Below are 16613 nucleotides of genomic sequence, written 5' to 3'. Positions count from 1 at the left end.
AAAATAATATTAATGAATCTAATTTGTAAAAAAAATAATAATTCATTTTTCCTTTTTTTAGACATATGTTTTTCTATGCAGGATGACTGTGAAGGGTTACAAGAGTTAGACAAAGACTGGTATTAATAACCCACCTTGTGGAACTGAGATTTCAGCTAAATATCACTTTCTGAAGGGACTGTGCTTCTGTAACTTCAGACTAAGGAAAACAGACGCAACTGAGACAGGCCTGAAGCAAAGTCAAGCAACTGTGTGAATAACACAATCTTACAATGTCACACGAGACAAGCACAGGTCTCTCCCCTGCCTCAAGGAGCGTCTCCAACTCCACTCTTCACCTTACACTTCTTGCATAAGAGTGCAATCTGTATGTTACACGGCACAGCCAAACTGAGCTCACCTCAGGGCGGCATAGTCTGCTTATTAGCACATCACATGCAAGTCATTTTATGTGCTCCAAGTCTACTGTCATTATGGATTTCATGTCCCATAAATAGTATAATAAGTAAACAGCACATTATCCTGAGAATATTTTGTATTAGTGAATAAAGACATAACACAAACTGCTCTGGTATTTGGCGTAATTGACGGATAAACTTTGGAACAGAAGAAGAAATGGTCATTAATATATTTTATATTTGTACTGCCTCTAGCTCTATACAGCAGTTCTTAGAAAATTTTCATAGGTCAATATAATAGCTATGTGACCTGCGTTACATCAATATTTCAGCCATGCTACCTGGATTCTATCATTGCAGCAGCAATATTCCCTGTCTTATGTCAATGCAACAATATTGCCAGTGCACAGGCGCACCCTAATGCCCCTCTCAAAAAAATGTTTGCCATTAATGAGTACACAGATGGCTGCAGCAGTACTAGCAGGCCAGGCAGCATGACTGACTGTACCGACTGGTAAGGATAATCTTCAGTGGGCAAAGGGTAAGGGACAAGTGCAGGTAATAATGCTGATGCGTGGGCAGGGAAGGTGAAATCGTGTTGTCCGGTGCCCACCTGAAAGAAAACTGCATCTGCAAGCCTGTCATCCAATCAGCGTGACTGAAGGCTGCTACTGTCAACCCTGATCAGATACTGTATCTATGTGTGGCCTGAGAGCTAAAGAGATAGGGTGCTACGCTGCTGCCTACTGGAGGCATGTAACAGGGGTAAACACTGTAATTAAATTCATGTAATTATATGTGGATGGGTGGCAATGACTTTCTTTCGGGCAACAGTCCTTAGTCGCAGGGTAACCACTCAGTGTAATGGGTATTATAGACTGCGGGCAGTATCATTCCCAGGCCCCATGTTGTGAAAAGTCCCAGGCAGTGTACAGGCCTCCAAGAAGCGCAAGCATAGCCTCATAGTAGCGCGTCTTGGAGGGCAGGGTAGAGCCTCAAGAGATGGGGTGAGCAACTTGGAGCCAAGGGTTTGTCGTTTTCTGGGGATTAGTGAGAGACTCCCCCCCGTGATCAAAAAGAGGGCCTGTTGCTCCTGAGATACATGTGGAACTACCTCAACACGAAGGCTGCTGAAAGCCGAGTTGCCAAGTGGGGCGGAAGCCACCAAGAAGGCTGCTAAAAGGCAAGTTAACAAGCTGGGCTGAAGCCGCTGAGGCCTGCTAAAAGCTGGATTGCCAAGTGGGACGGGAGCTGCTGAACAGGCCTACTCTGTTTGCAGTAGTTGGAAATGGAAGTAGCCAACCAGTGTTAAAAAGTTCCTGTTGACAAAGAATGTGGTAAATGCATGTGTAACGTTGTAAGAATTCTGACTCTCCAAGAGAAGCCAATTTCCAGCAAAGATTTGATTTGTTATATCACCCATGTCTGCAACATTTATATGCAGGTTAAAGGGGCCAGAAAGTTTCTCCGAAAGTGGACTACTGTATCCGCTAATTCTCTCTAACTATTCCATCGTGTGGCTTGGGCCCCGTTCAGGGGCGTAGCTAAAAGCTCATGGGCCCCGGTGCATGAATTCAGCTTGGACCCCCCTACCCCTCCCCAAAAACACCAGACCCCTATGCGCACCTATGCCCAGCCGCCTTGCCTGACGGCAAGACAAAAATCTTATACATTTTAATCCTATATGCATAATGCCTCCATAGCCCCCACACAGTATAATGCCCCCATAGCAGCCTCCCTACACAGTATTATGTTCCTTTAGTGCCTCCCCACACAGTATAATGCCCCGATAGCTGCCCCAACTCGGGATAATGCTCACCCACAGTATAATGCTCACATAGCTGCCAGAACACAGAATAATGCCCCTATAGCTGCCCCCACACAGTATAATGCCCCTATAGCTGTCCCCAAGACTCAGTATAATGCCCCATATAGCTGCCAGCACACAGTATAATGCACGTATGGCTGCCTCCACACAGTATAATGCCCCCATAGCTTCCCCCCAGGGGCGTAACTAGGAAAGACTGGGCCCCATAGCAAACTTTTGACTGGGGCCCCCCCTCTGCTGGGTATCACACAACCCCCCCCCCCCTTGTAGATAGTGCCTCCCTATAGATTCCACCACACAGCGCCCCCCTATAGATAGCACCATACACAGCCCCTGCAGATAACGCCATACAGCCCCCCTGTAGATAACGCCATACAGACTCCCTCTGTAGATAACGCCATACAGCCCCCCTGTAGATAACGCCATACAGCCCCCCTGTAGATAACGCCATACAGCCCCCCCTGTAGATAACGCTATATAGCCCCCCCCCCAAAAAAAAACGTCCTATAGTTTGTCCTACAAAAGACATGCATCCCCTATCCACAGGATAGGGGATACATGTGTGATCACTGGCAGCGATAAGGAGAACGGGGGACCGAAAGTCCCCCGAAGTTCTCCATGACTAACCTCGGACTTCCGGCGTCTGCGCAGTTCAATAAAAATGAAAGGAGCGCTGGTCACGCATGCGCACAAGCGCGACCGGCGCTCCATTCATTTCTACGGAGCTGCCGACACAGACCCCGGAAGTCCGAGGTTTGTCATGGAGAACTTAGGGGGGACTTTCGGTCCCCCGTTCTCCTCATCGCTGCCAGCGATCACACATGTATCCCCTATCCTGTGGATAGGGGATACATGTCTTATGTAGGAACAACCCCTTCAGTGGCGTCGCGCTGTAGCAGCCATAGCGGCTGCTAGCGGAGCCTGCGGCCATGGGAGGGGGCCGTGCCGGCGGGTGGCACGGGCCCCCTCATGCTGCAGGCCCTGTAGAAGTCACTACGGCTGCTATAGCGGTAGTTACGCCACTGCGTATAAGTTTGTACGGCGTAAAACTACAGCTCCCAGCATGGCCGGAACAATGGTAAGGATATGCTGGGAGATGCGGTTTCACAAAAAAAATCCTATCACCATCATCTCGCTGCAGATCATACAGTGACTACAATACTGATTAGAGGCAGAATAAACATTTACATTAAGTGACTCACCGGTGACGTCTCAGATTCTAGTTCTTTTCTTCTCCCTCCGGTTCAGACATCTATGATGGATTTCTCCCGGCCATGACCCATTTCTGCAGTTTTCCGTTTAGATGTCTTCAGCTTCTCACTTTTAAAACATTTCTGCACCTATAAAACGAAGTTAAAATTCTCAACACATCTAAATATAACTGTCACAAACACACAACATGTCCCCTGTAGATAGTGACCTACATAGAAGCCCCTGTAGATAGTGCCCACATATGGACTCCAGAGCTGCAAGGCAATAGTGCTAACCACTGAGCCACCGTGCTGCCCTACATATAGCTTCCCCTATAGTTAGTGCTCCACGTATAGCCCACCTCTGTATATAGTGTCTCACATATAGCTCCCCCTGTATATAGTGTCCCACATATAGCCCACCCCTGTAGACTGTGCACTACATATAGCCACCCTGTTGCTAGTGCCCCACAGGTAACCCACCCCTGTATATAGTGTCCCACATATAGACCCCCCTGTATATAGTGGCCCACATATAGACCCCCCTGTATATAGTGGCCCACATATGGACCCCCCCTGTATATAGTGGCCCACATATAGAGCCCCCTGTATATAATGGCCCACATATAGAGCCCCCTGTATATAGTGGCCCACACCCCCACATATAGACCCCCCTGTATATAATGGCCCACATATAGAGCCCCCTGTATATAATGGCCCACACCCCCACATATAGACCCCCCCTGTAGCTACTGCCCCACATATAGACCCCCTATATATAATAGCCCACATAAAGATGACCCCCCCCCCCCCCCCATAGATAATGGCATTCACATTTTTATGAGGGGAAAAAAAACAAAAACTTGACATACTCACATTCTCCGGTTCCCACGCTGTTCACTGGCGATGCAGACATGCTCTCTTCTGAGCATGTCTGCAGGAGTTGAACGAGCGTCCTCCAATGACGCTGATTGGCGGGGCAGAATGACTTGCCCCGCCAATCAGCACCTTCCAAGCATGGAAGCGGCGCGATGATGTCATCGCGCCGCTAGCCAATCAGTGTCATTGTAAGGCACTGGATGGTCAGGCACGGAACATGCCCGGCCATTCATGTATTTGGCTGCCGCTAGCACTGGGGCCCCCTCCGGTGCTAGCGACACCTACAGGCATGAGATGGCCTGTGTAAGGCTCGGCGTCGCGGGCCCCACAGTAGCGACGCTACCGCTGTAGTAGCCATAACGGCTGCTAGCGGCGCCACCGGGCCCCCTCAAGCCCCGGGCCCCGTAGCAGCCGCTACTGCTGCTACCGCGGTAGTTACGCCACTGCTTCCCCCCCATAGTATAATGCCTTATAGCTGCCACCCACACAGGAAAATGCCCCCATAGCTGCCCCTACACAGTAGAATGCCCCCATTCGGTCTATTGGCCCCCTCTCCATACCCAGTATAATGCCCCATAGTGCCCAAAATTAAGAATAATATAATAAATACTTACCTATTACTTACTCCCACGAAAAGGGGAGGAGATCCTTCATTTTTCTGAACAACGTCTGGATGCAATCGTCATCATGAAAAGGAAATGCCAAAGGAGCCCCCGTGATTGTAGAGGTCCCTGAGGTTGGGACTTCTCCAATCCACCAATTAATAAGTGATTGCTAAAATAGGAAATCCCCATTATCTGCAAATATTCTATCCAAAAATCTCTTTCTTTCTTATCTCTACACATGAGAAATGATATAAGACTACCGTATCTAGTCTATCTCTTCTCTACTGTTTCTAAATTTATAGCAACAGTATAAATAAATATGCTACCATTTTTAGTCTTCTGAACAGTATAAGTTAAATTACCAGGATGAATTATTGTGATTGTTCTAAGTAAACACATGGTAGAGAGACTTCCTACTCATGCTGGCTGAGGGTGAGTCAACAGAACAGGAAAGGGGGATACTAGAGAGAGATGAGGAGGAGGGGAGCAAGACAATGATCTTCCAAAAATAACCTTCTTTAACATCACAACATACTTTATCCTAATCAACAGCAGTGAACACAGGACAAACCCATCTACAGATGCTGAGTGTTTAAGAATTTCCGAATCAATGTTCATACAAAATTCTTCAAATTAAATTGTACTATTGTAACTGGTTGCCTTGTAATATAACAGTCTAAGGCCTCATGCACACGACCGTGTTTTTGCTTCCGCAATTCAACCGCAAATCCACGGGTTAATTGCGGACCCATTCATTTCTATGTGGCCATACCCACTATCCGTGTTTTCATGGCTCTCCGCATGTCCGCACATCCGTGCCGCAGAAACTCCGGACATGTCTTATTATGGGCCGCAAATGCGGTGCGGACATGCCAATAGAAGTCAATGGGCCCGTGGAAATTGCGGATACACCGCCGTGTGTCATCCGCAGTTTGCGGATTTGCGGAAGTGTTGCTAGGCGACGACCGGGAATGACTTCTGTCGTCGTGAAGTCTGGAGACAGTGCATGAGAGCAGCAGAGAGCAGCAGAGAGCAGCATGGCTTCAATAAACGTCGAGAAACTAATCATCCTGGTCCAGCACAAGCCCTGTCTGTGGAATAAGCGGGTGGAAGAATATGCAGACAGGAATCTGAAAGATCTTGCCTGGCAGGAGGTCTGCAGTGAGGTGCATCTTACCGAGTGGGAGAAGGCAACTAAAGTGCAAAAGAAGCGCATGGGTAAGTTTCACACCTTGATGCGGTTTCTGAGTACTCCTGTCATGTCATAATGACATGCCTGACGTTTTGATTGTTGGTGGTTGGATCACTGAAACACCCACCAATCGCTGAAATGAAGCTTCAGAAGTGCACGTGAGATTGTGGGGGTCTCATGGCTCTGAACAGCACCGATCAAAACGTGACATGTCACTATGAGGGTATGTTCCCACACACTAATTACGGACGTAATTCGGGGGTGTTTGACCTCTATTACGCACGCTAAATACGCCGCAATAGCGTTGACAAACATCTGCCCAGTGAAAGCAATGGGCTGACGTTTGTGTGTTTTTTTTTTTTTCATCCGCATTTTTGCGGATTACATACGGATGAACTGCGGATTACATACGGATGAACTGCGGATGACATTCCACGGAACACGGTCCTGGAATTTGCGGACCAGAAAAACACCACGGTCGTGTGCATGAGGCCTTAAGGGTATGTTCACACGCTTATCAAAAACCAGCTGAAAATACAAGGCTGTTTTCAAGGGAAAACAGCTCCTGATTTTCAGCCGTTTTTTAATGAAACAAGTGTTTTTCACTGCGTTTTTTACAGCCGTTTTTTGAGCTGTTTTTCTATAGAGTGAATGAAAAACGTCTCCAAAAACGTCTCAAGAACTGACATGCACTTATTTTCACAGGGCGTCTTTTTCCGCGCTTTTTTTTTTTTTTAAATGGAGGCGTAAAAAAATGCCCCGTTGGAACAGAACGCCGTATTTCCCATTGAAATCAATGGCCAGATCTTTGTAGGCGTTCTTCAGATTTTTAAACCATTTTTCGGGACGTTTACGGCCCGAAAAACAGCTGAAAATAGCCCGTGTGAACATACCCTAAGGGGGAACTCTGGTAATATATTCATATAGCTTATAGGCATATAGATGTGTTCAAATATATTCTTCCTTACTATTCGATCTGACAGCTACAAGAAAAGCATAATACATTCATGAATTGTTCTATCTTACTTGCTATGATATTTAATTGCCGATTGCATCAAGCGATAACCTCTGCATGTAAATGACTTTCAGCAATCATATTCAATTGACCAAAATCAATGCCATAGTATATTAAATTAATCACAGTCTGCCTCTGAACTAAGTAGCCAAGAACACTGTCCATCCAAGGATGGCCTTCCCCTCTTCCGGAATCAAACTTATGTTCTTTCAAATCTCAGACAGACTATGATCTGCCAGATAGATAATTATTTTCTTACTGGCCAAGGGGAAATCAGAAAAAACACCAATTTAGTTTGTAGAGCCTTCTGGTGGCCTCGCTTATAGTCGCATTGTAAACCCCTTGTTAGGTCCTGTCCAGTCTCTACCTGGAACAAGAACATCCATGCTAGACCCTTAGGGCTTCTCCAGTCTCTTCAAGTGTCTTCAAGGCGTTGGAGCTCTATTTTGATGGACATGATGACGGACCCCTAAGCTCTCCAGGAGTCCTTTTTGTCGTTGTCGATCGGTTCAGTGAGATGGCTCATTTCATTCCCTTAAAATATCTTCTACCCGCTGCTAAAACTGCTGAACTTTTCATTAGTGAAATTGTTAAGCTACATGGTGTTCCTGAGGAGATCATCTAGGATCACGCTGTAAAGTTTACTGCGCAGTTCTGGAAAGCTGTCTGCCAAACTTGGGATTGCACTTTGTCCACCACCTTCCATCTACCAAGCAATGGACAGACGAAAAGAACAAACCAAACTTTAGAACAGAACCTCTGATGTTTTGGTTCCTCTTCTCCTGATAGTTGGCTATCTGTTTTGCCCATAGCAGAATTTTCTTATAACAATTTTTTTTTCATATGTCCATTAATCAAATTATACCCTACCATACTTAATAGGAAACACTCATAATAAGTGCATTATTTTACATTCCTAGTAAAAAGAAAATGTTGTTTTGCGCTACTTTCTTTTGCAAAAACCTGCTTTCCCCCTACAATAATTACTGGCTTACAACAAAAGATCTCTGTACCATCTGTCCAACATAAATTAGAATTTTTTATTGATAACATCATCAGTCTCTAACACTTCCTAAAACAAACTTAGGAGTGTCACAAGATTCTCATACAAGTTCAAATTGGCAACATAGTTTGGCTGTCCACACTCAACCTCCGCTTTGCCCAAGAAATTAGCGTCAAGATACATTGGACCATACAATATTATCAAACAAATCAATCCAGTCACCTTCAAGCTACCTTCATAATTTTCTATTTACCCTGTATTTTACGTGTCAGTGCATAAAGCTTTCATCCCAAGTACTGACCCAGCCAGTGAATCTCCTGATAACTTGAAAGAGTATGAAGTAGAAAAGATTTTAGACTGCAAAAGGCACTGTAGGGGCTTACAATATTTAATTGCCTGGAAAGGGTTTGGGACGAAGGAATAATAGTCAGAACCTCTTCTAAATATTCCCGCCCCAAGACTGATCATGGAGTTTAATGCTTCTTGCCAAGGTACATCCAGTCTGGAGGCCTCCCTTGAAAAGGGGACAATGTTAGGAATCGTGCGTATCAGCTCGTCTTGGAGTTGGGGCATCCCATCAACTAGGCGAATCCCTTCTCTGCACTGTCTGCAGGATCGAAAGGGGAACTACTCCTGGCGTTCCTTGCTTGATTCTGAGCCCTGGTGGTGAGTTTCCTGGAGTTCACTGTGATTCCCTGTGTTTGACCCGTCTTTCACCTTGGCCTCGCTTGATTGGATGATCTGGGCACTGACCTCTGGCCTGACCCTGAACTTGCCTCCTGATACTGATTTCTGGACTTAAAAATGCTTGCCTTTTAACTGACCGAGATCTGTTTGACCCCGACACTGAGTATACCCACCATATGCAGCCCTACCATATATTGGGGACTTTCCTGGGGACCACAATGTGCGAATCTTACCGCAAAGTTCCAACCTTGTGGGGATTAAGGTTGAAGAATGAGGGGTTCCTTACTCTCTGCACCCTTGGATAGCCTGCGCCAACTGAATAACGGTCTTTGTCATTTGTCCTAGCCTGCTGCTAAGCTTCTCCTACGCTGGAGTGCAACTCCTTGTCCGACAAGTTTGCATAGTGTCACTAAAGTCTGTTCCCATTATGCTGTGCCATTCTGCATCACTGCTCCTGAGACGTTACCCAAGTTACAACTATGCTAGCAGTGGGCCAACATCCAGGAATGCTCTGGGGCTTCTAGTCAAATATGTAGTATTACACCTTTGCTGGAACCCCTAATAATCAGCTGTAATCTTTGTACAATACAAAACATACAGTCCCAGCAGCTGAGATCAGGGACACATGGCAGGCTTCCAATAATGAACTCTCCTGTCACCCAGGCAGGGGGAGGGTGGGGGACATATAAGCCCAGACTGAGGGAGTAGGGGGTGGAGTGTGCTCAAACACATGTTAGTGTAAGGAAAGTCCCGTTGCCTGTGAAGGAGAGAGTAGGCCTGTAAAGAGTAGACATTAGCCCCTAAACCCCTGAAGATGCTACGTCCGTAGCGAAACATGTCGAGGGGGGTTGCACTAATTCTTTTAGCTCAATGTCACTTTAGCTGGCAGTCACAAAATAGATTACCTTAATGATTTAGCCGCTGACATCCAATGTTTCACCCAATCCTAACTACATATAGTAGTGTTAGTGCATATACCTCTTCTGCCAGAACGCATTGTAATTTAACATTTCATGTAGTATGTCCTTTTTGGTATATAATAAAGTTATTTAATACATTTAAACTAGTTCAATCCGTCTCTAAGTAGTTGGGGGGAAAACGGGCTTCTATTGCCTTTGGCAATTTCTCTGCACAATTGACAGTGATTGGAATAGGTACACTTGTTTCAGTAGTCCTGCTGGGGTGAAGAGTGGCATGAGTAGCAAGGAGTGAGTAAACACAGCCGCCATTCCCCAGAGTTGGGCTATTGTTTATTTTCAAAGCTGTTGTTTAATGAAATTCATGGATACTATATACCCTGTTAGTTGTAATATGGTGGGGAGCAACCTGTAAAGGGTTCACCATAGGCCACAGTGACTCTATCTTTTGGCCACCAAAAACTGTTGAAAAATAGGTGTTGACCTTAAGGGTGTGGTATAGGACAGTCTTGGAGACTAACAATGCCATCCAGGGCCGCCATCAGGGGGGTATTAGGGGTACTACTGTCAGGGCCACCATCAGGGGGGTATTAGGGGTACTACTGTAGGGGACCCGGCCAAACTTAATTGAAAGGGGGGCCCGGCAACTGCCGCGACTTGCCTTTGGTAGAAAAAAACAGGCCCCTGCAATGGGGCCTGTTCTTTTCACCAAAGCAATGTCGTGAGCTGCGGGCCCCCCTCTCATCTAACACCGCCGCGAAACACCGCGCGCGAACGACCGGAAGCGCGCATCGGCGCGCTCGTTACCGCAAACGCGCGCTCACGCGCGAACGACCGGACACGCCGGAAAGCAACCCACTCGTGCCCGCCGCCGAGAGGGATGCGGTGCGCACGCACCAAAAGTACAGCGACCAATCAACTGGGAAGAACAGCCAGGACAGCGGCGCACAGTCTAATTACCTGCTGGCACGCCTCCGACTCCGCCTCCTCGTCCTCCGACTTCGCCTCCTCGTCCTCCTCCTCGGCCTCCTCGTCCAGCGCCTCCTCGTCCGACTCCGCCTCTTCGTCCGACTCCGCCTCCTCCTCCTCCAGAGCGTAGCTGTGTAAGGAGAGGGGGAGGAGTCCAGTTCTTGCGCGGCGGCAGGAGTTCTTCGATCCCCGCCATTGCCTGGAGGTGAAGGACGACATCTGGACCGAAGACATCGCCTGACGAGGACTGGAGTGGGAGCATCTCTTCTGACACAGTGAGTAAAATGTCTCAAAGTGCTGTTTATGTATGGCCCTGTTCACACAGAGTATTTTGCAGGCCGAAAAAATCTGCCTCAAAATTACTTAAAGAATTTTGAGGCAGATTTTGACCTGCCCACACTATCTTGCCGCGTTTTTTGCTGCGCTTTTTGCCTGCGGCGATTGAGGACAGCAGACAAAAAACGCAGCGAAAAATGCATTTTCTGCCTCCCATTGATTTCGATGGGAGGTCAGAGGCGGAACCGCGGCAAGATAGGACGTGCTGCTTTTTCTTTTTTCCTCGACTGTTTCCCATTGATTTAATCTGAAATCAGGCGGTTTTGGAAGTTGTTTGGTGCTGATTCTGACGCAGTGTCCGAGTCAATATCAAGGGCCAAAAACTCTGTGAACTGGGCCTTATTGTTAGGGCTTATTCAGGCGAACGTGTAATACGTCCGTGCAACGCGCGTGATTTTCACGCGCCTCGCACGGACCTGTGTTACTCTATGGGGTCGTGCAGACTGTCAGTGATTTTCACGCAGCGTGTGTCCGCTGCGTAAAACTCACGACATGTCCGATATTTGTGCATTGTTCGCGCATCACGCACCCATTGAAGTCAATGGGTGCGTGAAAATCCCGCCCAGCACTTCCGCAGCCGTATAAACTATGAATGAAAACAGAAAAGCACCACGTGCTACAAACATACAAACAGAGTGTCATAATGATGGCGGCTGCGCGAAAATCACGCAGCCGCGCATCATACGCTGCTGACACACGGAGCTGTTATGGACCTTTTGCATGCGCAAAACGCCACGTTTTTGCGCACGCAAAAATCACACGCTTGTGTAAATCCGGCCTTAGGGTAGGAACACACTAGGCATGAACGCTGCAGATTTTATGCAACACATTTTATTGTGGAAAATCCGCAGCGTATTACAGTCGCAGCAGAGGGGATGAGATTTGAACAAATCTCACCCACACGCTGCAAAAATAATGTCAATTTATTCTGTGGAATCGCCGCTCCTCTGTTGCGGAAATGCTGCGGTTCTGCCGCAAAAATCACACATGAGAAAAAAAAAAGGTACTTTTTTACATTTATAAAAAAGTTTAGACTTACCCCGGCCGTAGTCCTGGTGACGCGATCCTCTATTCTTAGCTCAGCCCCGCCTCCTGTCATGACGTTTCATCCCATGTGACTGCTGCAGCGGTCACATGGTCTACAGCGTCATCCCAGGAGGCGGGGCTACGTTCAGAAGAGAGAGATGCGTCACCAGGACTACGGCCGGGGCAAGTCTAAACTTTTTTTTCCCTGCAAGATTCCCGCAGCGGACATACCTCACGAAACCTGCGCCACTATTTGGTGCGGTTTTGCTGGCAGAATTCCCTGCGCCTACCGGGGCGGATAAGCTGTGTAGTTTTACTCAGCATATCCGCCTAGTGTGTCCCTTATGATGTCGCTCCTGGAGCTGCTGCCGGTCTCTAAATAGGAAATTGGTCCAGTATAATTTGGAATTATTTTTTTTTGTGAACCAGCTTAAAAAAATACAAAACTTTTGTGTTAGGGCCTGTTCACATCACCGTTCGCTTCCGTTCCTGGGTTCCGTCTGAGGTTTCTGTCGGGTGAACCCAGCAACGGAAAGTGAAAGTGACAGCACAGCTTCCGTTTCAGTCACCATTGATCTCAATGGTGACGGAAACATCGCTAATGGTTTCCGTTCGTCACCATTCCGGCAGGTTTTCGGACGGAATCAATAGCGGAGTCGACTGCGCTAATGCTGACGGAACCGGAAGCTGTGCTGTCACTTTCACTTTCCGTTGCGGGACCACGGAGCCCCGGAGCGGAAGCGAACGGTGATGTGAACAGGCCATAACACAAAAGTTTTGTATTTTTTTAAGCTGGTTCACAAAAAAAAAATAATTCCAATTTCCTATTTAGAGACCGGCAGCAGCTCCAGGAGGGACATCATAAGGAACACACTAGGCGGATATGCTGAGTAAAACTACACAGCTTATCCGCCTCGGTAGCCGCAGGGAATTCCGACAACAAAACCGCACCAAATAGTGGCGCAGGTTTCGTGAGGCATGTCCGCTGTGGGAATCCTGCAGGGAAAAAAAGTTTAGACTTACCCCGGCCGTAGTCCTGGTGACCCATCTCTCTCTTCTGAACGTAGCCCCGCCTCCTGGGATGACGCTGTAGACCATGTGACCGCTGCAGCAGTCACATGGGATGAAACGTCATGACAGGAGGCCGAGCTGCGCTAAGAATAGAGGATCGCGTCACCAGGACTACGGCCGGGGTAAGTCTAAACTTTTTTATAAATTTAAAAAAGTGCCTTTTTTTTTCTTCTCATGTGTGATTTTTGCGGCAGAACCGCAGCATTTCCGCAACAGAGGAGCGGCGATTCCACAGAATAAATTGACACACTGCGGCTTAAAAAGCCACACTGCAGGTCCATTATTTTTGCAGCGTGCGGATGAGATTTGTTCAAATCTCATCCCCTCTGCTGCGACTGTAATACGCTGCGGATTTTCCACAATAAAATGTGTTGCATAAAATCCGCAGCGTTCATGCCTAGTGTGTTCCTACCCTAAGGCCGGATTTACACGAGCGTGTGCTTTTTGCGCGCGCAAAAACGTGGCGTTTTGCGCATGCAAAAGGTCCATAACAGCTCCGTGTGTCAGCAGCGTATGATGCGCGGCTGCGTGATTTTCGCGCAGCCGCCATCATTATGACACTCTGTTTGTATGTTTGTAGCACGTGGTGCTTTTCTGTTTTCATTCATAGTTTATACGGCTGCGGAAGTGCTGGGCGTGATTTTCATGCACCCATTGACTTCAATGGGTGCGTGATGCGCGAACAATGCACAAATATCGGACATGTCGTGAGTTTTACGCAGCGGACACACGGACACACGCTACGTGAAAATCACTGACAGTCTGAACGGCCCCATAGAGTAACATAGGTCCGTGCGAGGCGCGTGAAAATCACGCGCGTTGCACAGACGTATTAGACGTTCGTCTGAATAAGCCCTAACAATAAGGCCCAGTTCACAGAGTTTTTGGCCCTTGATATTGACTCGGACACTGCGTCAGAATCAGCACCAAACAACTTCCAAAACCGCCTCCCATTGATTTAATCTGAAATCAATGGGAACCAGTCGCGGAAAAAAGAAAAAGCAGCACGTCCTTTCTTGCCGCGGTTCCGCCTCTGACCTCCCATCGAAATCAATGGGAGGCAGAAAAAGCATTTTTCCCTGCGTTTTTTGTTTGCTGTCCTCAATCGCCGCGGGCAAAAAACGCGGCAAGATAGTGTGGGCAGGTCAAAATCTGCCTCAAAATTCAGTGCGCGGTTCCAGGCGGTCGCGGGTGCGCATGCGCGGGAGTTTGCGGGTGCGCGCGATTGGTCGCGCGGGCAGCAGTGTTTGACGGCCCCCATGCTACCCAGGGCCACCATCAGGGGGGGTATTATGGGTACTGATGTGAGAGGCCCGGCCAAACCTAATTGAAAGGGGGGCCCGCAGCTCACGACATTCTTTTGGTGAAAAAAACAAGCCCCATTGCAGGGGCCTGTTATTTTTTCTACCAAAGGCAAGTCACGGCAGTTGCCGGGCCCCCCTTTCAATTAGGTTTGGCCGGGCCTCTCACATCAGTACTCATAATACCCCCCCTGATGGCGGCCCTGGGTACCATGATATAGTGCTGGACGGAGTACCGTTAACAGGCGGTGCCACGGTAGGGGGGCCCAGAAAATTTAGCTGTAGGGGGCCCTGAAATTCCTGATGGCGGCCCTGATGCCATCTGCTGAGTAAACCCTAAATTGCCTTGAAAAGTAACAGTCGCCACAACTGTGAACTGTGGAAGTACCAAGGGTGCCTGGTAGCAATATTTGAAGTGCAGCAGAAGGTGAGTTTCCATTTTCTTGGCTCTCAATTGCAGTATTGTGCAGTAGAGAGTGGTATCGCAATGAGTGAATGTGTGGTAGTCCGGGCGGGGTTGTCATCCTGGGCACATTCGGACGGTGACACTTCTGTGGGGTCGAAGTCCATAGTCTTGGTCAGTAGGCTGCTCCCAGAAGAACGACATGTCGTACTGCTAATGGAAGTTTTCAATAAAGTTATTCTTTATAGAAACCGATTCTACAAGTCTTGAACAAGAGCTCACCCTCTATTAACCTAGAATAGTGGTATTAAGTAAAGTATTTGAAAATGGGTTTTCTAAACTAGACAAACCCTTTAGGTGATCTGGGTCATCATAACTACAGAAAGTACATTGTTTGGTTTCATACTTCTCATCCATACATATGGAGTACAGAGATTTGGATAATATCCTGTCTATAAATGGGTGAAATATAGGTAAACATACAGTTGCCACCTTCTTTATTTGTGCTTTCTGAGATCAGTTTTCCGCAACTGGACTTTAACAGAGCATACAGTAGGAAATACAATCCCATTCTCTGTTCTATGATTTACATTACTTTATATATATATTTTTAACAGCATACATTGTACTTAATGAATTTTGGCTCCGTTGTTCCAGTGCTATCTATAGCCAGCGCTGCTTCCCCATTGCCCAGTGCTGGCTATAACAGGAAGTTGTCACATTGTCTACTGAAGAATGGACATCGTAGAGGAGGGCAGAGCACGCAGCTTGTTTGGTTTGTAGGATTCCTGTAATTCCAACATCTTTCCTCTCTCTGGGAATTCTGTTTCTTTCATCTGTGTGTCTTTTGTTGTCTGCTGTTTTTGGTATATGACATTGTGAGGCCTATATGAAGAAATGGGAAACTCTGGACAATTTAAATGATATATACACAATAAAAATGTATATCAGTTTACACAATGCACAATGACGGCAGAAACGATCTTCTGTAGCAACTTTGACCGTAGTACATTTTTTTTGTCAGGTCGCTGCCCTCTCCTCCTCATCACATATAGAAATCCATATACAGTGAAGGAAATAAGTATTTGATCCCTTGCTGATTTTGTAAGTTTGACCACTGTCAAAGTCATGAACAGTCTAGAATTTTTAGGCTAGGTTAATTTTACCAGTGAGAGATAGATTATATTTAAAACAAAACAGAAAATCACATAGTCAAAATGATATATATTTATTTGCATTGTGCACAGAGAAATAAGTATTTGATCCCCTACCAACCATTAAGAGTTCAGCCTCCTCCAGACCAGTTACACGCTGCAAATCAACTTGGTGCCTGCATTAAAGACAGCTGTCTTACATGGTCACCTGTATAAAAGACTCCTGTCCACAGACTCAATGATTCAGTCTGACTCTAACCTCTACAACATGGGCAAGACCAAAGAGCTTTCTAAGGATGTCAGGGACAAGATCATAGACCTGCACAAGGCTGGAATGGGCTACAAAACCATAAGTAAGACGCTGGGTGAGAAGGAGACAACTGTTGGTGCAATAGTAAGAAAATGGAAGACATACAAAATGACTGTCAATCGACATCGATCTGGGGCTCCATGCAAAATCTCACCTCGTGGGGTATCCTTGATCCTGAGGAAGGTGAGAGCTCAGCCGAAAACTACACGGGGGGAACTTGTTAATGATCTCAAGGCAGCTGGGACCACAGTCACCAAGAAAACCATTGGTAACACATTACGCAGTAATGGATTAAAATCCTGCAGTGTCCGCAAGGTCCCCCTGCTCAA

The sequence above is a fragment of the Rhinoderma darwinii genome, chromosome 8, assembly GCF_050947455.1.
Source record: "Rhinoderma darwinii isolate aRhiDar2 chromosome 8, aRhiDar2.hap1, whole genome shotgun sequence".
In the NCBI taxonomy this organism is placed as follows: Eukaryota; Metazoa; Chordata; class Amphibia; order Anura; family Rhinodermatidae; genus Rhinoderma; species Rhinoderma darwinii.
This window is presented reverse-complemented; position numbering follows the sequence as displayed.